Source organism: Kogia breviceps, chromosome 4 (genome assembly GCF_026419965.1).
Source record: "Kogia breviceps isolate mKogBre1 chromosome 4, mKogBre1 haplotype 1, whole genome shotgun sequence".
NCBI lineage: Eukaryota > Metazoa > Chordata > Mammalia > Artiodactyla > Physeteridae > Kogia > Kogia breviceps.
In genome coordinates this window covers 2,095,589-2,120,557 of record NC_081313.1, presented here as the reverse complement: position 1 = coordinate 2,120,557, position 24,969 = coordinate 2,095,589, and the positions used below count along the sequence as shown (strand labels likewise).

The window sequence follows — 24,969 nt, the reverse complement described above, 5'->3', positions numbered from 1 at the left end:
CTCAAAAACTATTAGAAACTGAATGCAGCAATATATTCAAAGAGCGATATACTAGGATCAAACTGGGTTTATCTTCAAGATGCAAGGTTGGTTCATCATACAAAAATTAATCTATACAATCTACACATTAACAGATTGAGGGAAGAAGAAAGGTCATATAATCATTCAATAAATGTAGGAAAATATTTGCCAAAATGCAAAGCACTTATACTGAAATCTGCCCATGAGGAAAAAAAGGAAACTTTATCAAATGATAAAGTATCTACTGAAAGAACTACAGCTCATATTACACTTAATGGTGAAATACTGCATGCTTTCCACCTAAGATCAGAAACAAGTCAAGGAAATTTACTCTCATCCCTTCTATTTAACATTTATATGGAGACTCTGATTCATACAGTAAAACAATAAAAGGATTCAGACTGGAAGAGGTAAAACTGGATCACAGACCTCAAACTTGTGTAGATAGAAAAGCCTAAAGACTCTCTCAGATAATTACTGGGATAGGTGAATTTAACAACATTGCACTATTGTACAATACATTAAGTATTGCACAAGTAATATACATTAATTGTACATTAAGGGAGTGTGTCTGTATATGCTTGAAATCGACAGTTAGAAAATTAGACTGAAAACACAAAACCATGTACAATAGCATGAAATATATCAACTCTATAGTAGCAACCAAACGTGTAAGACCCTACACTGGAAATTATAAAATATTGATAAGATAAATTAAAGAATATTTAAATTAAGGAGAGATATACCATGTTCATGTGTTGAAAGACTCAGTATTGTTAAGATGTCAGTTTTGCCTAAATTGATCAATATCAATGCAATTCCAGTAAACATTTCAATTGATTTTTTTCCCTAGAAATTGGCAAGATGATTTGAATGTTTTAAAAAAAGACAAATGACCAAAAACAGTGCATACACACACATACACACTTCAAAAGAAGAAAAAAAATAAAGGATATAATCTACATAAATTCAAGACTTACTATGAAAGTTCAGTAATTAAAGTTATGTAATATTAAATAAATTATTTGAAAATATATCATTGGAATAATATAAGAAGTCCAGAAATAGATCCAGGTTTATAAGATCAAATGATTTTGCAACAAAAGTGCCAAAGAAACTTAAAGAAAAATTTCTTCAATACTGGATCAACTAAATCCTTGCATGCTAAAACAAAAGAAACAAACCAAAAAACTTTGCTAATAGTCTATGCTGTACACAAACCAATTTAAGACAGTTCATAGACCTAAATGTAAAGCGCAAACAATAAATCTTCTAGAAAAAAAGATAGAATTTCTTCTAAATCATGATGTAAGCAAAGACTTCCTTGAAATGTCAAACAAGCTTGAGACATAAAATAAAATATTGATAAATTAAAATTGATCATAATTTGAAAATACCTGCTAAAAAAAACAAAAAAACAAGAAAAAAACCCACAACACCTTCTCACAAACTGGGAGAAAGTATTAGCAGTAAGATAATTGGCAAAGACTTGTATCTAGAACATATAAAGAATTCCTGCAACTCAATAGAAAGAAAAGACAGGGCTTCCTTGGTGGCGCAGTGGTTGGAAATCTGCCCGCCAATGCAGGGGATACGGGTTCAAGCCCTGGTCTGGGAAGATCCCACATGCCACGGAGCAACTGGGCCCGTGAGCCACAACTACTGAGCCTGCGTGTCTGGAGCCTGTGCTCCGCAACAAGAGAGGCCGCGACAGTGAGAGGCCCGTGCACCGCGATGAACAGTGGCCCCTGCTTGCCACAACTAGAGAAAGCCTTCCCACAGAAACAAAGACCCAACACAGCCAAAAAATAAATAAATTTAAATACTTAGGCTTACAACTGTACATGTTAAAAAAAAAAAAGAAAAGACAAACAACCCCCCAAAATACACAGGAGACTAGAACAGCAAAGGCACAAAGAAGACGTAAAAATAGCAAATGAAGACATGCTTTACATCTTTAGTTCTCAGGAAAATGCAAACTGAAATCATCATGAGACACGACATGCCCTAGAAAGGCTAAAATGTTAAGAGTTTGGCAGCTCCAAGTGTTGAAGAGTATGTGGAACAACCAGAACTCTTACTGGTGGGAGGACAGTGTTTGCACTGAGATGTTAAAACATCTCAGTTAAAATGTTAAAACAACTTCGGGAAACTTTATGGCAGTTTCTTAAAATTTTAGGCATGCATCTGTCCTATGATCAACAGTTCTACTTGTAAGTACTTATCCAAGATGAATGAAATTATATATACAAAAGTCCTGTACAAGAATGATCACGGCTACTATACTCAGAACAACCAGAGCTGGAAAGAACATCCACCAGAGGATGGACCCATTGCCCGCACCATATTCCTGCAAAGGGAGACTGTTCAAAATCAAAAGGATGCAACACTGATACATGCGACCCTACAGATGAACGTCAGATCTGCTATGGTCAATGAAATGCCCTGAACCAGAAAGGTCAGTACTGCATGACTCCACCTACAGGATGTTCTCTAGAATAAGCAAAATTAACATATGGAGTCAGAAGGCAGACAGGGGATTGTTCTTGGGTGAAGGGGATTGACTGGGAGGGTGCATGAAGATACTTTCTGAGGTGATGGACGTAGTCTGTTTTTAAATAAATGTATGAAGTGATTAAATGATACATTTAAAGTTGAGCATTTCACTGTATGCATATTATACTACAAAATTATGCACGCACACACACACCCCCCACACACAGAGTGGTGGTTCTGGGTCTGGCACTGTTTTATTGTTATTTCATGTCATGTTTGTTATGCTATATTACATTATGTATATCAGCCTGTCAGTGGTAAGGTGAGGTGTCTACAGTCAAGGCTATTTTTAAATAGTTAACAACTCCTTTAATGTTTCATAAATGTAACCGGATCAGGCACAAGCCTGTTTACAGGGATGGTTCCAGACCAGGCCCTGCCTGATGTACAGTGATGGTTCCAGACCTGGCCCTGTCTGGTCTACAGTGATGGTTCCAGAATTGGCACTGCCTGGTGTACAGTGATGGTTCCAGACCAGGCACTAAAGTGATTTGGGGGTTTGGGACAAAGATCGGGAAAACATGAGCTGGGCTTGGGAAATAGGCCTGAGAGTTTCCCTGCAGTGGGGGAAGCACCGGTGCTCTGATGAGCCCGCCTGCCCGTGGGCGCGCCTTTGTCTGTGAGCTCCCACGAACCCCCCGTGTTCACGTGCCTCCATGAAATGTGAAGAAGCACACCCACCCTCCCTTGTACTTCACGAAGCCATGTGCTATGTCATGAGGTTATTTTTAAATAGTTAAAATTCCTTTCATGTTTCAATGATGCAAATGGATGATAACTACAGAAAAAGGTAAAATCCCCCTTTCCGTAATTAAAGGACAGTATGTTTTGGAATATTTGGAACAAAACACTCAATGTGTTAAACACTCTCATGAGAGAGTTAACAGAAATGTTTTTAAAGGAAACTCCTCTTCAACGTGCCCTGCGTCCCCCAACCTCAAGGACAGCCTACTGAGAAAACAGCTATTTAATTCAAATAAAAAAAGGAGATTCTGTTGCCAGTGTGAGCAAGTGAAGATGGAATAAGGTACATTATGGAGGAAATGTTTGCATAACACCCTGAAATTAATATACCATGTGCAGTAGTTGACACAGTTCATTCTAAAACCGATAAATCATTCATAGGAAAAATAAACACCAACTAAAAAGAAATAGATCACCAGATGAGCCATACATATCAAGGATGAAATCAGATGTGTGTGTTACCTGTTGACACAACAGGAATTTTCTGCTGAATCAGACACTTAATCTACTAAATCCAAGTGAACTCCCGCTGAGCCAGGCACATGGTCTAGCTGGACACACCACTGCCAGTGCCTGCGTTCATGCAGCTGGTACGAGTTTCTAACAAATCAGGACTGACCTAATGTCTGTTCCCGCTCATATTTACTGAGCCATAAGCACGGGGAGTGACCGTGCTACTTAGTAAAATGTATATGTCAATGATGCTTTCTTCTTTCACTCAATTCACATAATCTTTCTCAAAACACTTCCTGGTGTAGACAAACTTTAAGGTGGTCTCAGGATCCTTGTCCTGGTGGAGAGCCCCTCCCCTCACCTGCGGGGACCTGTGACTGCTCCTAACCAACAGAATATGGCAAAGGCAAGGGGCATTATCCCGACAACGTGATGGTCCCTGAGACTTCACGTTGCTGGCAGACTCCTTCCAGAGACTGTCTCTCTGCTGCTGGTTTGAAGAATCAGGCTGCCATGAACCCTTGTTCTAAAGTATAGTTGGGATTTAATTTACAGAGGTTATGACCAGCTGGCAACATGGAGAGGCTGATGCCATTGAAAGAAGGGTTAGTTACTTACGTTTTCCAAGAGACGGAGGCAAGGCCAGCCCCGCCATGCACAACCCACAGGAAAGTCAGGGGATCAGAAGCAGGGGTGTGGATAAGGCCTTGGCTGGAGCCTTTGAGTGGGGGGGGGGTTCCTAGGAACGGCAAGGTGCGGCTGAGTAAAGAGCTTAGAGTTGGCTAGTTTGGCTAATGCTGGTGGGCTATGACAGGGGCTGGCCTAGGTGCCCACAAGCTGGCCCTGGGTTGATTCAGGGCAGGTGATATATTGGCTTGTGTGTGAGAGTCAGGTAAAGGAGATGGTTGGGGTTATAGGCGTGGGATTTGTTGCTGTGCATGTGAAAGGCATGTCCTGGGCTAGTTGTTATCATTATTAGGAATTAGGCCTGGGAGGGGCAGTTTCTTTCCTGGTCTGAAGGCTCCCAAATGCCAGGGCATCAATAGCTCAGAAAATATAATTAATTTGTCTTTGTGATGAATGGATGTCCAATAGACAGATACAGAACCTTAAGAAAACACAGGACGATTCCACAGAAATGAATGGTGCCAACGACCTGAGGGAGTTTGGAAGAAGTTTTTCCCCAGTCAAGCCTCTGATGAGAACCCGTCCCGCAGGACACCTTGACTGTGGGACCCAGGGCAGAGAACCCGCTAAGCCTGCCTGCCTCTGGGTCCCAGAAACTGAGGGAATAAACACGCTACTTCACGTCCCTAAGCTTGAGATTAGTGTGGCAGCAACGGAAAAGTAAAACACTCATCAAAGTAACCACAGTACAGAGACTGTCATGAATACTTAATTTAAGAATATTAGAAAACAGTAACTTGATTATTATTGATGACAAGGGATAATTGGATTCAGAAATCCAGGGAGTAAATATTTTCAAGCGTCTAAATATCAAGCACTAAAGATTAATATCTTCAAGACTCAGGCTCGGGCTGTGGCGGCAGGACTGGGTTAGACTGGGAAGGGCCATGACCTTGAGCCCGGCCAGGCCAACAGCAGGAACAAGGCTGTCCCAGAGGGCGTGGCAGGGAGGAGGGTCATCTTGGGGAGGCAGGTGCCACGGGGGCAGGCCTTGGCCAAGCCTAGCTGGGCTTGGGAGACAGACTTGAGGCCCGTGGAGGACGGGTGGGCTCTGAAGCAGACACCCCGACCCAGGAATCCAAGCTGAGACTCACCTCCTGGAGGACTCAAAGTGCTAAGAACCCAGTTACAGAACCAAGGTTTGAGGCCCGGGGGGACAGAGGCCCGGCCTTTGTGAGAACTTCCTTCTCCCCGCCTCTGTGTCCGGCCCTATGAAGCGAGGTGTCTGCACTTGACCTCCCTGAAGACACCCAGAGGACCGACGTCCAAGCAGAGCTGCGTTTCTTAGCCTTAGTGCAGCCAGATGGACAAGGGTCGAGGGAGCTGAGAGGGGGGACTGAGACGCAGGTGTTGTGCTGAAAGTGTGCACAGGGTGTGGCTTCGTAGTTTGGGCTGACAGGTACAGTGAGGCGAGGGGCTTGAAGAGCAAGGGTCTTGGAAAGCCTTGATAAATAGGCCATGTTGATTGGGTAACAGTCTTATCTTCTGGGAGCAAGTATTTCCTAGAATAAAGAGCTAAGGCATGTATGTCTGGTCCTCGTATTCTCAGCACAGGGAAGAGGAAATGGAGCAGCTCCTCAAGGGAAGAGCAGGTTCACAAAACAGTACATTAAATCATGTGAAAAAAAGCTCTTAGCTTAATCCCTAGTGCATAGTAGGTGCTTAATAAATGTGGCTGTCCCCCATATCAGCAACAAGGTTGGCTGGCTTGGCTCAGTTTTGCCCTGAGCCTAGTGAACCTTTTCATTCACCCGGCCTAGGCGAGGGTTTATGGCTGAGCCTGGGGAAGGTAGGAGAGGCTGACATTTTAGGGCCCAGTGGGTGCAGGACAGGCAGTAGGGATATCATTATAAAGGCTGAGTTTCCGTAAATAATGTGCAAAACTGCTCAGGTATATTCTGGCTTCACTTCAATAAATAGAACGTATTTCTTAGTCTCATTATAACGGTTGTTCCTTACGCCCCCTGGAAATATGCTTTAGGGCTGCTGTGTGTCCATCGTTCCCGATGAACCCCTGAGCCCCTTTCCTGGTGGGACCCGAGCTGCTTCCCAAAGGAATGTGGCCCAGAGGCTGCCGCCTCTCTGTGGCTCCAGCCCGAGAAAGTTCTCTGCTCATAAGGGCTTGCTGTGCTTTAAAGATGTTGCAGTACCTAACCGCCCAGTACCTATGATCGTGACCTAATTTGAAAATTGGCTTTTTCTTTTGCAGATGATCAAGTTCAGATGAGGTCATGTGGGTGGGCCTAATGCAATGTGACTGGGGTCCTTCTAAGAAGGGGAAATTTGGACACAGAGACACACATGGAATCAGGACACCACGTGAGCATGCAGGAAGAGATAGATGGGGTGATGCTTCTGCAAGCCAAGGAACGTCAAGGACGCCAGCAAACCCCCCAGAAGCTGGAGAGGGACCCAGACCAGATTCTCCGTCACAGTCTCAGAAGGAAGCAGCCCTGCTGGCCCCTTGACCTTGGACTTCCAGCCTCCAGACAGTGACAGAACAAATTTCTGTTGTTCAAGCCACCCAGTCTATAGTGCTTTGTTATTGCAGCCCCAGGGCCTAGATTAGGCCCACCTCAGTCACCCAGGGCACCGACCCCGTTCTAAAGCCCGGGACCTCAATTACACCTGCAAAGTCCTCTTCGCCATGGAGCATAACATGCTCACGGGTTCTGGGATTAGGGTGGCCATTCTTCGGGGGCCGTTTTTCACCATTTGATGCTTCAGTTACTTTAATCCTCTGAGGTAGGTACTGTTGTTCCCATTTTCTAGATGTGAAAACTAAGGCACGAGGCTGGGACTGCCTCCCCCGCTTCACCAAGCAGGCTGCCTGATGCCGAGCTGCCCACCAGCCCACAGGTCTCCATGAGTGTGCAGGTGCCCCGGGGTGACGAAGACCTGCACCCTGCAAGCGGGCCACCTTCCTCCCGTAGCCCTTAGTTACCCGCAAGACATCTCACATGGGTTCTCCAAACCATCTCATCCTCAAGCCTAAGAAGACTATGGCCTCACACATGTCCAAAGCAGCCTCAAAAGGGATGAGCAGAGCCCAGACGACAGCGTCCATCCTCACCGTGCTGAGTAAGGCTCCTCCAGGAGGCTGTAAGGAGGGCTGACCCTCACGGAGCCTCAGTGCAGCCCCGCACGAGCCATGGACCCAGGCAGTAGTGCTTTCAACGTGGTCCCACGGGAGAAGGCAAGGACAAAGACACGTCTCCTGCCCCGGAGGGGCTTATATTCTGGTTTTTAAAGAAAAAAGGAGATTAAAAGTAACTCAATACACAACATATCCAAGGAAGTATGTACGTGAGACCTAAACCATGCGTGGGGTCTGCCACGCCCAGAAATGAGGGCACTAACTACACACTCGTCCCGAGAGACGCCCGGGAGGGGGGAGAACTTTGTGTTCGTTCATGAAAGAGGAAGTACTCGGCCCCCAGCGGGAACACTGTGCTCTCCTTCTCTCTCCCTCTCTCCCCACCGCGTTCCCTGCAACGGATCTGTTCATCACCCAGAACTTCCTAGAGGTTAGCAAAGGTAAAAATAAGCTTAATCACGTCTATCCATCATTTTCCTCTCTGCCGCCAGCTTCATGGGCCCATTGCTCAGCCTCCACCCAGAAACAAATTCAGAGTCTCTGAAGAGAAATTAAAATTTGTGTCATTACAATTTCCCGAGCCATGAATCACCAGCAAACAGTATTGTATCCCGTTGTCTCCCCCTCCTGGACTTCTCCTGTTCCCTGGAATGTATCTCAACACCCCGGCTCTCTCCAAGCCTCCAGAACCTTTTCTATGGGCAGCATTTGTAAAGCAGTCATCTATTTTCGGATCTCATCCTGCGAGGCTGTTGGAATCAGGGCAATCAAACCTTGCAATCACCTAGGAGCCTGCTGCTTTCCACCCCCAGCAAGGTGTGTCTTCCGAAACTAAGCAGCCTTGTTACCCATCACGTTTCCAGAATAATATAAAATTAGCTTTGTAAAAAAGGTGTTTGCCATTTATAAGAGATCCTTTGCAGTAACGTGATCAGATATGCAAAGAGCTGAGAGGGTATGTATCCAGCCCATGTTCAGTCAGTCAGCGGTCAGGCTTCCTGTGAGGTTTTGCCCTGGCATCTTCCCACCGTGTAAAACAAGGGGACAGTGCCAGCCTCCTCCTCGCTGTGCTGAATGAGCTCACGTCTCTGTCTGGGTCATTTTCAAGTTTTTGAAACAGTCACTCATAAACACCGAGCTCTGTATTATGACGAGTTAATCCAATTTCTTGGAAATGCCTAAGTTCTTCATTACGTTGGCAGGTCTTTATTCCGAGATTAGCTAGTTCAACCACAAGTGGATTTATCCCTTAATGGCTGCCACCTACGTGGTGCACCGCCACGGAGCTGAGATGCTCTGTTCTCATTCTGAGACCCAGACCAGCGGGCTCGGGGCTCTGACTCTCAAGGCAAAGCTGCTTGTTATGTGTCAGCCTCTTCCTGTGTGAAGAGGGGGTATTATGACTCCCAGGATGTTAATAATAAAAGTTTCTTTTTTTTTTTTTCACCAGCAATAAAAAATGATTTATTTCTTTTTTCTTAACATAGATGTTATTTATTTATTTTAAACTTTTTATTGGAGTGCGGTTGCTTTACAATGTCGTGTTAGCCTCCACCGCACAACAGAATGACTCAGCCAGACACACACAGATCTCCCCTCCCTTTCGGACTTCCCTCCCGTTTAGGTCACACAGCGTATTAGGTAGAGTTCCCTGTGCTCTACGGTGTGTTCCTGTCAGTTGTCTATTTTATGAAGAGTATCAATAATGTATATGTGTCAATCCCAGTCTCCCAGTTCCTCCCTCCCCGCCCCTTTCCCCCTTGGTGTCCATACATTTGTTCTCTACAACTGTGTCTCTAAGTCTGTCTCGCAAATAAGATAATCTATACCCTTTTTCTAGATTCCACCTATATGCGTTATTATACGATATTTGCTTCCCTCTTTTGGACTTACTTCGTTCTGTATGACACTCTCTAGGTCTACCCACGTCTCTACAGATGAAAAGGTATGGAACACTTCACGAATCTGCATGTCATCCTTGTGCGGGGCCATATGCTAACCTTCTCTGTATCGCTCCAACTTTAGTATGTGTGCTGCCGAAGCGAGCACGTAAGAAGAGCTTCTAATGTGAGGCCTGCTCACAGCATGGCTTGCTGCCTCTGCCTCTGCATCGGTTTGTGTTGGAGGGTGACGTGACCCTCTGAACCGGAATGAGGAGGCGGACGGCTGCACTGCTGTGGCCGAGCTCCCGGCACTGGGAAGGTGCCTTAGGAGAGGGTCTGGCAATCCAGAGCCTACTGGAGGACGTGGATTAGGGTCCTGGTGAGGAAACCCTACCCACATCACAACTGGAAGCTGCATCTGGGTTTTTATTTATTTTTTCATCTGTTAAACCCACGCCCCTGATTTGCTCCTCCATGTCCCCCTTTGGTGACCCCTAGTTTGTTTTCTATGTTTGTGAGTCTGTTTCTAGTTTGTATATAGATTCGTTTGTATTATTTTTTAGATTCCACGTGTAAGTGATGTCATATAGTATTTGTCTTTCTCTAACTTACTTCACTAAGCCTAGGTCCACCCATGTTGCTGCAAATGGCAGTATTTCATTTTTTTTTTATAGCTGAGTACTCTTCCACTGTATATATGTACCACATCTTCTTAAGCCAATCATCTGTTGATGGGCACTTGGTTTGTTTCCATGTCTTGGCTATTGTAAATAGAGCTGCTGTGAACATTAGGGTGCATGAATCTTTCCGAATTAGTGTTTTTGTTTTTTTCCCAATATACACCCAAGATTGGAATTGCTGGATCATACGGTAGCTCTATTTTTAGTTCTGTAAGGACCCTCAATACTGTTTCCATAGTGGCTGCACCAATTTACCTTCCCACCAACAGTGTAAGAGGGTTCCCTTTTCTCCACATCCTCTCCAACATAGTGACATAATCGGGGTATCCCCCATCTCTTGTCTGGGATTTCTGCTCTGCAGTTGGGCGGGAGGATGAAGATGACACCCCCAGAAGACCTTTGGGTTCATAGGTAGGTGTACCTATTTCCACAGGTGTCCGAGGGCTCTAAGGTTGAGGCTTTATTTTGCCCTAAATGTGGTTTTTCTTGCATTATAACTTTGATTTCACCGCAGTTTGAATGCAAGATAACCATGAGCCCCCAAAGAATTTAAAAACAGTGAAGATTATGGGGCAGAAAGAATATATATAATTATTTTTTATTACATTACATTTTATGTGCATACTTTGTATGCACTTACTTTGGAGTTGTTGCTTGTTATTTATATAAGCTTGCTCTTTTGCTCTTGTTCAACTGATTTATTTTTCCTTTTGGAAAAGTGTTTGACTCTCTAAGGTAGAGCTGGAACCCATCATCATTTACCTCATTGAAATCAATGGAAATCTTTTTTTTTTTTTTTTCACCTGCTGGCTTTTCACTTAAGGGCAGAGTTTTCAGGAATAAAAGTCCTCAAATTAAGTGTGAGATAAGTGTATTAACAAAGGTGTCTCACAACCTCTAATTTATTTTACCTCCTGGCCCTTTTCCGCATTGGAAATAGCCATGGAGGTTGAGGCATTTCAAGCTTGCAGCTTCAGGGGAAGGATAATGCAGAAGAATAAAGGCACCAATTCGTGGCTTTTGAATTCCAAAGTAAGCTTTTGAGATTCAGGACAGGGATAATAGTTGTGAGACATAAAGCATTCTGAACTGCTTGAGCTGTGAGAGCTTATCAGCCTAAATCCATCATAACTAGAGGTGGGGTCAGGTCGCCTCTGCCCTAACCCACAGACCTGGGGAAAGAGTGGTGGATGAGCCAGTTTGCTCCTCCGGGGACCAGCAGGCTGTGATGCCTTGAGGCTCGAAGGCCTTGGAACTTTGATTCTACACTTGGAGAAGGAAGAAGGGAACTCAGAACTAAATGGAGGGAGTTTGCCCTGACTGGAATAGCCATCCACTTCTCTTAGGAAGTTAAAGGGAAACCTGAGGTAGAAAGTGACCTGATATCTCGGTCCACAGAAAATGGTGATTTGCCATATGGCAACCGCTGCTCACAGCTGTGGGAGCTGAAGCCCCAATCAACCAGGAAGTCTCCCCGCCACCAGAAGCCAGCACTGGATTGGGGGGTTGGGGGGGCCACGAGGGAGCCAGAGGAACTGGGAAGCTGGCCATTGTGGGGCTTCCCAATAACACGGTGTGGTCTAGCACCGAATCCACCCACCAGGGGAGCCCCTCTCCCCTCACCAGCGGCCCCCCAGAAGGGAATTTGGGGTGGTTTCATCTGGGGGTGAGTTTGAAGTATTATCTAACAATAGCAACAACTAGGGAATGTACTCAAGGAATTAAAAAACCGGTAAGATCAAAGGGAGTTTATGTAGTATAATATTTAGAATACCTTAATTTAGAAATATTCATTCACCTTCATTTATACATCCTTAATCATTCTTACATATTTATTAAAGCAAATTGCCCAGGAAGCACTTTCTTTCAAGAACAAATAAACAAAAAAAACTGCACCAAATGTTCTATAATTTAGATTTCACAACAATGCAGATTTTCTTGCCTCATTAGGGTAAAATAGTGGGGCTTTATGGTTTACATCTATACATAAATCTTAAGTACATTTCAGCTTAGAATCGCAGAAGTTAATAGGTTTACTTGTGGACCCCTTTAAGTTCATGAACATGGATTAATTGTATCTGGTGTTATAAGACAATCATTTTTGAGGAAATGTATGAAATGACGATTTCTTAGGACCCCAAGCCCTCTCTGCAACCGTGATGCAAACAGTTCTGAAGCAGGAAGCAGCCAGTCATAAGCCGGATCCCACCATTCTATCAGAGTAAATGCATTTTTCTCCTTCTGGTTGATTGACTTGGAGAAAATTTGTTGAATTTATTCAATCTTGGCTGTCATTTGAGCCATTTCTTTTTTCCAGTGTGCTGAAGAGCTTATTTTAAGGATTCATTTGGTGGCTTATAAATGATAAGCATCTCATATCTTTTAATAATTTGCATGAGTATCTTGGCTCTACGCCAGCAGACACACCTGTTCAACACTGAGCCTTGTGATGCTGTCTCCCAACTGGCATCCTCAGCACCTCTCCTCCCAGATGAGGCTGGTGCCAACAGCCACTGAGACACACCAGGGTACATCCTCCCTTCTGTATTAAAGCAAAAACAACAACACAAAAATCACCGTGTGAAACTGTTGCAGGAAAAATGGGGCCCGAAAGGAGGGTCACGTCCCAGGTCTTGAGTGAGTCCCTTGGACAGGCTGCCAAGTGAGGGTCCTTGGCTTCACGCAGGAAAGGATTCAGGAGTGAGCCATAGCAAAGAGAAAGCTGGTTTATTTAGAGAGAGACATGCTCCATAGACAGAATGCAGTCTGTCTTAGGAAGTGAGAGCAGCCCGAAATATGGGGTGTTTCGTTTTCATGGGCAGGGTACTTTCATAGCAAAATGCGGGAGGATTATTCCAACTATTTTGGGGAAGGTGTAGAGATTTCCAGGAATTGGGTCACCGCCCACTTTTTGGCTTTTTCTGGTCTGCCTCAGAACTGTCATGGCACCTGTGGGTGTGTCATTTAGCTGATGTATTGCAATGAGCATATAATGAGGCTCAAGGTCTACTAGAAGTCGCATCTTCTGCCATCTTGATCCTAATCGGTTGTAACCAGTTTATGTTGTATCCTCCATGGCTATGTCATTCTTTTAATGGTTGTGCGTGCCCCCTTTCCTCCTGTCTCAAAAGGACATGGTGGGGGAATCTGGTGACACTCCTGAGGTGGAAGAACGAAATCCTGCAACATAAAGAGGCCAGAAATAAATGAGCAAGAACCAGGTATATGAGAAAATCAATTCCCGGACTGCAGGTAATGAGTCGGGCAGGGCAGCAAAGGGCTCTCTTGGAAACACCTCCTCTGGCTACAACCAAATACAAAAGTCAAACTCTGATTTATCTTAAAATGTATGAGCTTTCTTGAGCCTTTGAGGGGCTGATTTAGTTTCTGCATTAATACTTTAGTTTTACTGTCTGACGTTATTTCGGTGTACACTGACATTAGTTCATCTTCTCATAAAAGCAAGATCTCCTCAGATTACTTTAAAATGGTCCTTCCTTCCAGATGAGTAAACTGTAATCGCTTCCTGGCATCTGAGCACACGCCTCCATCAGAGACCTGCACCGAGATCACCCTGCCAACATCATCTCCATCAGAAACGCATCCGAATTGGATTTGAAAGATTCTCCCCCGAGCAGCATTCACTCTTAGAAGACATCATTATTAAATATGTGTTGGGTTTAAAGCACAGTGAAATGACTCCTTTGGTTATAGCTAAAAAAATGAATGGATAGATATCTCCAGACCTGAAATGGAATCTGGATCTCACTTGTGAGGATTAAGAAGGTTAAAGGTTAAAGTAATTCCTACCCTTGACAATCTTATCATTCTCCTTCCTCACCACCACTACGTCCACGGAGTCTGTTAATTCCCCAGGAATTGCTCTGCCACTGGGCATTACCGGATGTCCAGCAGACGGAGGATGGGGGTAAATACTAAAGAAGAAGGAAAAACTACACAGAATTTGGAGAGTCATTTTGAAAGAGTGTCCTGACACTGCCCTGGAAGAATCTTTGCATGTTTCAACACTCCCTGTCATCCTGCCTGCTCTGAGATTTGGAGGGGATATTTCTCACCACATATGAACTTAGAATAACCCGACCAGTGTATCTTCCTCAAATAAAATGTGGTCATGACATTCCCTTACCTGAAACTGTCAGCTGTTCCCACACAAGGCAGCTCTTGGAGTCCTGCATCCTTCCCCCTCATCGCGCACACACCCTTCCCTTATCTGGACCACCCCTCTTCTAGCGTGGGATCTTACTGCATGACCCGTGCATCCCTGCACTAGAGCATCTAAGACAGGCCTGTGGCAGGTATGTGGGCACCTTCACCCCACACAGGGCTCTGCCAACCTGACTCCGGGGGCCGATACGCGTGTGCTCTTAGCAGAGACGCCCAGGGGCTCCTGTCTCCGCACACGCTGCCTGACTCGGGGTCGCATGAGACTCCTTATCCTGGACACATGTCACAGGATGTTCAACGTGGTAGGACCATTGGCATTCACTGTATTTCTCTCTGATGTTGGTTCTGCCTCGTGCTGTTTACCTCCAGAGGGAGAGGAACATGATGTGAGACGGGCAACCCTTCCGGACCCAGCCTTGGCAGTCCTGCTCTTCGGGGCAGCCGAGTGTGTGCACGGCTCCTGCAGGAATGGGTGGAGCGAACAGCCGCCCCCTTGGGCAGGAACCCCCCCCATAATGGCCTCCGTGCTCTGGCTTCCTCCTCTAGCCTACCCGGCCGGCTGCGACTTTCTTACCTGAGTGAAAACACTGAGTTTTGGTAGGGAATGAGCTTTGTTATTTTTATTTTGTAATAAAAATTGTATATATCTGAGGTATGCAATGTGATGTTTTGAGATATATATATATATATATGTGTGTGTGTGTGTGTAAATGATTACAACAATCAAGTTAATAAACACACCCATTACCTCACATGGTTACCGTGTGTGTGTGTGTGTGTGTGTGTGTGTGTGTGTGTGGTAAGAACACTTAAGATTTAATCTCTTAGCAAATTTCAAGTGTACAGTACAGTCTTAGTAACTACAGTCACCAGACTGAACATTGTATGAGCCTCAGCACCTATTAATCTTATAACCAGCAGGCTGTACCCTCTGACCAACCTCTCCCCATGTCCCCCACCCTCTGACCCTGGAACCCACCATTCTACTCTGTGCTTCTGTGAGTTCATTTTTCTAGATTCCACATACCAGAGAGACCGTGCAGGATTTGTCTTTCTCGGTCTGGCTTATTTCACTCAGCATAATGTCCTCAAGGTTCATCTACGTTGCTGCAAATGGCAGGATCTCCTTCTTTTTTAAGGCTGAGTATTGAGAGCATTTTATATACAGTTTATGCTACATCTCAAGACCATAGAGGAAAGTAGGGAAAGTCCAGGTAATAGAGAAATAAACAGATCGTTTAAAAAAGTTATGAGGCCAATCTAACACCGCTTTCCCACCCACCCCACCCCCCAAAAAGAACAACAGCGAAGCAGAGATAAGCAGGGTTGTTTCTAACGATAATCATTACAGACAAGACTCCCTGAGTATCTACTCTGTGCTGGATCCCATTCAAAACACTTCACATGCATTATGTTACTTATACTTTACAGCAATTCCAGTTAAAATTTACTATTATTATCCCCATTTAGGGACTTAAAAAGAGGAAGAACCAAGAGTCTCAGTAATTTGTCCAGTGTTAATTCTCTCACTGGGGCCCAGATGGCTGATTTCTCGAATCTGCATTTTTCAATCTCTGCGCTCCGCCTGTGGGCGTCCTGGGAGAGGGAAAGCAGGACAGCCTGACTCTCAGCTCCACTCTCAGGAGGGAGCAGTTGAGGACTGTTTCGGGGTTCCACACTGATTATCAGAGCGTGCACACACACACACGCATCTGCTCAAAGGTGAGCCCAGCCCCGGGGCTTGGGGACCCACACGGATGCCGTTGCCACAGACGAGCAAAGTGCCCCTTGCCACGCTGCACCCCACTTCTTCCCCTGGGGCTTTCTGGTCACCATCAGCCAGGCTGACATAACTTCTCCAGCCACGAGGATTTCAAGCCATTGAAGGCTTCAGGGATGTTTTAGCGAGCCAAGCGCCATTTTGCTCAGACTCCGAGGGAAACAGAGCAAATGAACCCATGACTGGGTGACACCCAACCTGTCCCAGACAATCCAGGCTCGTGTTGAGTGCATGAACTGCGCAGATGGTCTGCAACGAGAGCAGTCTCCACAGGGTTGGGCCAGCACAGAACTTTCTTGCAAGACCCCAGCAGCACCATCCCGTGGGGAGTCCAGGCTGACAGCCGGGAGTGAGGGCTGACCCATTTCTGACCTTGGGCCAGGAGGAAACATCCAAAGACGGCTCCCGGCCAAGCCCACTGGTGAGTACGGTCAGCAGATTGGAGAGGTCGCGCATCTGCGGGATTTTTATTTGCACAAAACAAACAGCACACAACTTGTTCAAATGTCCAGGTCATGGAGTTCTGGAATTGTGATAGAAATGCCTAATGCTTCTATCGTGCAAAAGCCCAGGAAGGACAACACACGGGTAGATGCTGATCACAGGTTGAGGAGGCATTCCCGAGGCCCCAGGGCACGAGGTTCTCTCCGCCTCTGGGCACCTTCTCAGACTACCTGGGACGTCACAGCTTCCTACGACAGAAAGATGAATTGGCGAGGGTTTATTGTGACTGTAAGATGTTCCGAGTACACACCTGAGAGAAGCTGAGGAGGGAAGCTGGTGGGTTGATGCCTGGGTGACAGTGAAGGCTTTTAGGACCCTCCCTGCCAGCCATGAGGACATCAGCACCTTAAAGGCATCTTCCGTCTTCCTTCTTGTGGCTCAAGTACCCGGTTGGGTGACTGCCCACCAGGGCCCTGACACTAACCCTGACCTGAACCTTAAGCCTAACCTGTTTCTGGTCTTCAAGTTCCACGGAAGGTGGCCACAGACCCACGTCCTCAGGTCTCTGCAGATATACAGACATTAGAGTAGTTTAATTTTTTAAAGGTGCATTGTTTTGAGCTTTTAAAACAAACGCACCGTCTTACTTTCTGCATACTCGAAGTCCACCAGTGAAGAAGCCGCTCTGGTGCTGGAGGGAAAACAGCCCACGAACCAGGAAGAAGCCACATCTCAGCCACTGGCTGATTTGGGGCACCTAAATATTTATTCTATTGAGTGTGTCATGAGATTAAATGACTACATGATATCGTACATGTACAATTACATTTACTATTACAAGAAAGTACTTAAGAATATGATCCACATGGAGTAATGATTTTACAATTGTAGTATTTTAAGACAATTTCCGAAATGCTCAGTAAAAGTCCATCGACAGTAACTGCTGGCTGACCCGCGCCGCTCTTCTTGTTTCAGTCTACCCCATCTGCCTCCACAGGCGGCTGCTGGGTCCCTCTGTGGCCCAGCTCCCGGCCATTGTGCAGTCCCTGGAGCATCGTGTCTTCCGGGCACTCATCTCCACGCGGCGTCCCAGGCTGGTCCAACTCCCCTGCAGGCGCCCCTCTCCCCTCCACGGCCACCACAAAGGCGGGCTTCTCCCCTCCCTGCCCGGCTCTGTAAAGCTGGCCCAAGCTCAGGGCTCCCATTGATTTCAAAAGAAGCCCTGGGTTTGGGTAACTCAGCCTACACAAAAGCAGTGCAGAATCAGACTCAAGATTTCTCAGTTCCAGAAAATGTGCTTCACTCAGATCAAATGCCTCTGGAATGCTAAGTCAAAGAGAGCCATTCAGTAACTGGGTCTAATTTAAAACTGATGTAGCAAGGAAGTTGCACCAACTGCCATGTCTTTTGCAAACCAGGGTATAACATTAATGAGATACAAGATTATCTGTTAAAGATCTGATCAGAGCCTTTAGTAACACAAATGTGTGCCCTGAGGTCAGTAGGAGCTCTGTGTGTGTGTGTGTGTGTGTGTGTGTGTGTGTGTGTGTGTGTGTTGGCAATAAGGGAGAAAATTACAGAAAGTTTACAGAAGAAATATTAAAAATGGTAGAGAAAAATTAGACCAGTATTTCTTTCAATGTATCCTCAGTCACCCCGATCTGGCTGAAAGTGCATCGTCAAATATGCAAAAAGAAAATAATGAATCTTACATTCTAGCTTCATGGAATAAAGAGGATTAAAATAGCTGAGTGGACAAAAAGAAGCAAGCATGAAGAGGGAAAAATCCTAATTAGTTAATACAAAACATGCTGAATCCAATTATGAGCACCCTGCAATTCGGATTTGGTTCTTTCTGAACAGATGAGAGCAAATATGTCTTTAAATCAATACTGCGTGCCTGAGCTTCCAAGCTGCATCCAGCCATCGCAGAGGGTTGAAAAGGGACTTTGGAAAGACTCCCTAGGAAAGTGCTGACCTGACTTCTGAGGATCGTTGGTGTTGTAATTTTCTCAAACCCCCAAGAGACTGATAAAGAAACTGGAGTAGTTCATTAGCATAAGACTGGCAAAAATCTATTGATTTTTAACTCCACAGAATACTCCGTTTTCATTACGATCTGCTGAGTTATATCTATTATTGGTCCAGGGCCATCTCACCCTGGTTAACCGTGAATCTCCATTATAATGAGAACACACCTTGAAGAAAACACAGAGAACTCTACCTTGCTGTCAGCTATTGTCACACTGTTCTGGGAATCTTCCCTCTGGATTCCAGCTTTGTATTTTTAGAGAGTAGCAGAGTATTTAATTAGAGTTTCCCGGAAACGACAAACTCATTTATATGACTGTCAGTTGAACCAGATCCTTCAACCGTTGTACTTGGTGTTTTATTGTAATGTTTTAAACAACTTGGTAGGAATTAGACAAAATTAAGATAAGAATGTCAAAGCTGTCTTTAAATCTCAGATGGCTGGTCTAAATTTAGAAAATGCAGTTATACGCAGAAAAGTTGGTACAAAATATATATCTGGTCAAGTCTTTTGACAGTATTAGGATGGTGAAGGATCCGAAGTGGGGGGAAGGGGTTTGCTACAGAGAACGTGCCTGGGGCTGGCTTACTGACCCTTAGCCTGAAGGATGGTATAGGCAAAATGTCCACCAACCTGCAGCACTTCAGTGTGATGGGGGTGCTTGGGAGGGAGAACCAAGAACTTAACCATTGAATTGTCCTTTCTACCTTCCCATCACTGTTCCTTTCAGGTATAAAGGGTTAGTCTTGTGCTCTATTGATTCAACTTTCAGTTTCTATAAACACACACACACACGCGCACACACACGCACACACACACACAGACAGAAAACAAATCATCACTCCCAGAAAAGATTTGTGTATAAAGACGGTGACTAGTACAACAGTGGCAGCCCAAGTCCACCTCTTCCGGCCAGAATCGCTTCTCACGTGGTCCGTGCTCCAGAGCACAGTGGACCTGCAATGGATTAGGTCACAGGGAAACCTGGCAGTGGGTCTGAAGGCTTGAGGATGCAGCCACCAGGGACACGTGCCCCCCCCACCCCCAGAGCAAGTGGGCTGCTGGTGCCAGATGCTGCGGCCCTGCTTGCTTAGGATTATGCAGCCCTTTAAAATGTGGTGGACAGAGGGCCTGTGGGCACCCTCCTCTAGGCAGCCACCAGAACCAGTCCCCTGCCACCTGCCAGCCTCTCTGCACACACCGGCTTCGCTTGTCCCTCCCAGAACCTCATGCCGGCTTCCCAAAGTGTGCATGAGCTGGTCAAGCCACCTGTCTCAGGGTGGATTTCCTGGTCTTGGGGAGCCCCTCGTGCACCGAGAGTTCATGGCAGGGTGTTCGGAAAGCCTCCTGCAGCTTGTCTTCCTCTGGGGGAACTGGAATGCTCACCGAGAGTGGAGACCCGAGGAGTCCTGCAGTCCTGGCAGCAGTGAAGCTGGGTTGGATGCAGGTTTCTGAGCCATTTGCTCCAAGAGTCCCTTTGCACACCCTGCTCCCCACCCCTGGCCCTAGTATTGTCCCTGCCTGGGTCAGCTCTGCCACAGAAGGCATGAAGCGGTGTGCATTTTAATGAGCCAGAGCTGCTTGGATCCCAGGCAGGGCCTGCCTGCAGGAAGGGCCCTGAGCCTCACTCACAAGCCATGCCAAGCCCAGGCCTCTGCAGAGCTGAGGCTGGTCCACACCAGCATGGCCAGAGTACCTACGGCTGGCATCTCCTGACTGGTCAGTGCCCAGGCTCTCTGGATGTGTTTCCGGGACCACCCCTGGGAATGTGGGGTGCTACGCCCAGCCAGTCCTGAGCAGTGATTGCCAGCAAGCGGTCTTGTAGGCCCAGCTGTCATTTTCTCATTGTGGGAGAGGCTCCGGCCATGTCTGTCCTGCATATGTATCACCTTTCCAAGTCATAGGCTCTCCACCCCATTCCTGAATCACTCACTAGTCACTGGACCATCTGGAGAATCAGAAACATTAATAGGTGTAAGAGAGGTTTGCAAACTCTAAGTCCTCTTGAAAATCTTAATTATTAGTAAGAACAGTAAAAACACAGAAGCAAAAAAGATAAGTAGTCAAGATGCTATAGAGTGAAAATATTGGGGGTGGGGGCATCACAGCCCGTGAACTTGATCGCCTGGGAAGTTGCCCTGAATTGCAGCAGCCCTTGACGGTGGCTTAGAAGGCGTGTTGAAGGAACTCATTTCTGAAAGATCTGACTTCCTTATGAAAGTGAGTCCCCTCTCAGCACAGCAGGAGTTGTCAGACCTGCTGCCCCCTCACTGCTCCATGGGAGAGGGCCCACCGATCTCCAGAGGACAGGAAGGACCTTGGAAAACTGTCCATGCCGTGAGGAGTCCTCTCTTCTGGGGTGGGGGTAGGAGTCGCTGGTGGGGAAACATCTCAGGCAGGCATTTTGCGTGAGAGCTGCATCGCTGACTAAAGGATCCCACTCGAACCCCAGCAAAGCTGCTAGAACCATGCTTCTTGCTCCTTGATTTTACGTGATGTAGATTAGTATGGACCTAATTTCCCCTGCGTTGAAAAGACTTATCTGAACAAACTACAGCCATTCTAAGGTGGTTCTCACCTCGCCACTGCCTACCCACGACACTAGTCTAGATTTCAACGTGAAGGGAGCCTCCCGGGGTCCTGCGCAGGAATGTCCACATAGATGCCCAATGAGCCACGAGGGCACTGCTGCACCCTTGGGAGGGACTCCGTGGTGTCCAAGAACCAGTGAGGACTTTCTCTAACTAGGCTGTGGAATGTAAAAAGATTCCATTAAGTTGCTCAGAATTTATCTCAGTGTCCAAACCCTGTGGTTCTATTTAGTCAAAGGCACACGTCCCAGGACCGGAATTTGGAAGAGGTCTCCACAAAGCACCAGGCGCTGCTGCAGAGTCTGACCTGTCGAGAAGGTGGGTCAAAGAAACAGCAGTGACTCTCCAGGGAACCGAAACTGGGACAAGTGGACTCCCTTCCACTAGAAGCTTCAACTCTCAGAAACGAGGGCTCCTCCTAAGGAATGACAAGGGCTCGCCGAGTTGAGTTTTCTGCACTGTGGTCCAGCACTAGGAGCTGCGGGATGAGATCTCGATCATTCTCTATGCTAGAATTACTAACATTAGATGCAGAGATGAGATGTCCCTTTTGGAAAAACATGGACTATTTCCTTAGCTTCTCTGAAGAAGATGGAGGAAGAACGGGAAGAAACCTAAAAAGTGGAAAATCTGAGAGATTATCCTCTCTTTTAGCTCCATCTCCTCATGACCCTACCATTCAGGCAACCTGTGGGAAATAAGGAAATAAGAAAGGAAAAGGAGGTCTTGGTAGGATGACAGAAAGGCAGAGACCCAGCAGCAGTGAGCGAGTCCGTGGGGAAATTGGATGCTGAAAACCAACAAGTGAAGCTGGGCAGAGACTCAGGATGTGGACGGAAAAGACCTGAGGCTGGAAAGGCTGAGACCCAGACAGAGCACAGATCAGCTCTGAGAAGGACATGTTCTCCCAAAGAGAGAGAGGCCGGGACTGGGCTGGACCAAGACTTCGCTTGCGACCACTGTGTTTAGGAGGGACCTGCAGGTGATCCAGTTTTCCCAGGACCATTGCAGCTTTCACATTAAAGGCCGTGTTCCGGGGGTCCCTGGCTGCAGGCACTCCAGGGTGACTGGCCCCTCGTCCTTCCCTCATGGAGAAGGACCCTGATGGAGCAGGACACCTCAGGTACCCGTGTGTCCTCCGCCTTCATGTGTGTCTGCCGTAGTGATTAAGGAAATAGCACGTGGCTCACGATGTTGGGGTGAACAGTGTTCCCCAAACTCATCTCCACCTGGAACCTCAGAATGTGACCTTGTTTAGACGTAGTCTTTGCTGATCTACCTAGTGAAGATGAGGTCATGCTGGATGAAGGTGGACACTAACCCAATGACTGGGGTCCTCATGAGAAGAGAAAAGAGAGAAGACCATCAGCAATGCAGTGGTGACGGGAGGAAAGCACCTACAAGCCAAGGGATGTGAAGAATTGCCAGGAACCAGCGAAAGTGAGAGAGCCCAGGAGGGATTCTTCTCCAAAGCCTTCAGAGGGAGTGTGGCCCAGCCAACACCTGGTTTCAGACTCTTCTAGGCTCTGGAACCACGAGACAATAAACTGTTATTTTAAGCCACCCCGTTTGTAGGACTTTGTGACAGCAGTCACAGGAAATATAGTTACTGTGTCTTATTTGGTCCTAATCAACTGCTCACCACTATCTTTCTGTGGTTCCTCTCAATTCTGTGAAATAAAACCAGGTCAGCCTTGAAAAGGAAGACCCACCTGGCTTGGATGGACCCCGTGGGTCCTCAGACAAAACTCACTTCCTGGAGCCCTGACTCAGGGGAACCAGTCCAGCACACCTGATCATGGCATCTGGAAGGAGGCCCTGGTCCTTTGGTCAACCCTTAGTCCATCCTGTGTGTGGGCATCCCCAGTGGATCCCCAGTAAGAGGCAGGATGCTCAGAGCTTCAGGCAGCTACTGGAAAGCATCTGTGTGGCCGTGAGGACGGAGGGGCATTCAGAGCTCCACCTGCACTTCTTCATGTCCTCGAGGACCTTGGCTACAGAGCACACAGTCGACGTCCCTGTGGACATGAAGGATGGGTGAACTTTGCTGTCTCCTTCTCCTCCCCACACATCTGGCTGAGTCCTGGTCTACCACTGCAAAGTCTGTGGGGTTCTAAGCGACTCTTCCCAAGGTAACAGCTGATGACCCATCTGAGGACGCTAACAAGCTTGTGCTCTGCAATGTGGGCTCCTACCTCTCCCCCTGGAGAGAGTCTTGGCCTTGGATGATGTGTCAGTCAAGGTTCTCCAAAGAAATAGAACCAACAGAAGATAGATGGACTGATAGATAGATACATAGATACATAGGTAGATACATAGATAGATAGAGATTGAGACATCAAAACAGCAAAAACTAAGAGAAGTGAATGGCTATTCCCCTTGTTTTAATAGAAGTTCAACATTATCTATCTATCTATCTATATCTTACATATATATTCTACATATATATCCCATATATAGCTATATAGAGAGATATAACATAATGTTATATCTATTTGATTTTTTAAATAAGAAGAACTTTTTCTTTAAGGGATTAGAACCCCCAGTTGTGAGGCTAGCAAGCCTGAGACCCAAAGGGTAGGTCAACAGGCTGGAAACTTGGGCAGGAGTTAATGCCATTCTCTGGAGACAGAAGCTCTTCTTCTCCAGGAAACTTCAGGAACATCTGAGAAGACACAGTCATCCTATCCTGAGTCATCCTATCATGAATTGCATAAAGGAAGCCTTTTATGATAGATGCTGTGACAATGACCCACGCAGGAAATCGAACCTGGAAAGAATACTCATTTATTCCTCTAGCCCTCTTGAGATTAAACAATTCAAAAACCCAATTCTTTAAACCGTATATGGAAGGATACCAAAAGGAATTGCCCAGGTACAGCCTGTGTACATAAATGAGGCCACATGCCGGGGAGGCTTTGTTGATTTAGCGAAGGAGCTTTCTGAGTGCATGTGTGTTTGGTAAAAGTTCAACAACGATGCCTGAAAACCCAGCAACTACTACAGAACCACAGCTCGTTGTCTGGCAACCCCGCCAAGCTTTAGAAGGAAAGAGCTCTCCGGGCACTCAATTGTGAGACCAGCTGTGGTTCCGAATGCACAGCTTGGGTCAGACCTGTTAGAAAACTGATAACTTATTTGCATAGCATCGTGCTTGAGGTAATCGGCCAACAGTCCCCGCTTCCCTTTGATCTTTGGACTTCCACTCCATGCCCTGTCCAGGCATTGAGAAGCCTCAGAGTTATTTGTTTTATCTGAGCAAACAATGATTTCCATTATGATCTTAGTTCAACTCTTCGGAAACCTTGGAAAAGGCACACACAACATATATTTTGATATTTATGACGGCTGTGAGCACAAAAACAGGAGCGTCTGGTAACTCGATCATTCTGAGTAGCTGCTACACATTTTTAACAGACTACTCACTGGGATGGAAATAGAGTCTAGTCATAGGTACAGGTGTAGAAAAAGATGTAGCTGATATATAGATACAGATACAAAGATAGATGCAGCTATAAATACAGATATTAAGATAGATACAGATATAGGTATAATTTTACATATACATATAGAGATGGGGGAGACAGACAGACATGTAAAATTAACAAAGCTTCTTTTATAAAGTCAACATACGAGGGCCATTTTGAATCTCAAACGTTTCCTATATTATTTTGTTGAAATTAAATATAAAGATGAAATTTAGGAAAATACGAAAGATTAGTACAGCTACTTAATACATTTTTACTGTTTATATTCTACAATATGATAAAGTACCTAATTATACAGGTCTGTTCCATGCATTGTTTGTGCACAAAA

The 24,969-nt window shown here is 46.0% G+C and overlaps 1 non-coding gene across 1 annotated transcript; it reads right to left on the bottom strand.

Moving 5' to 3' along the window:
- Positions 1 to 9,499: 9,499 nt before the first annotated feature.
- Positions 9,500 to 9,607, bottom strand: LOC131756458 (U6 spliceosomal RNA). The gene has a single exon (XR_009335641.1). It is a non-coding gene; the product is annotated as a U6 spliceosomal RNA (small nuclear RNA).
- Between the last annotated feature and the right edge of the window lie 15,362 nt (positions 9,608 to 24,969).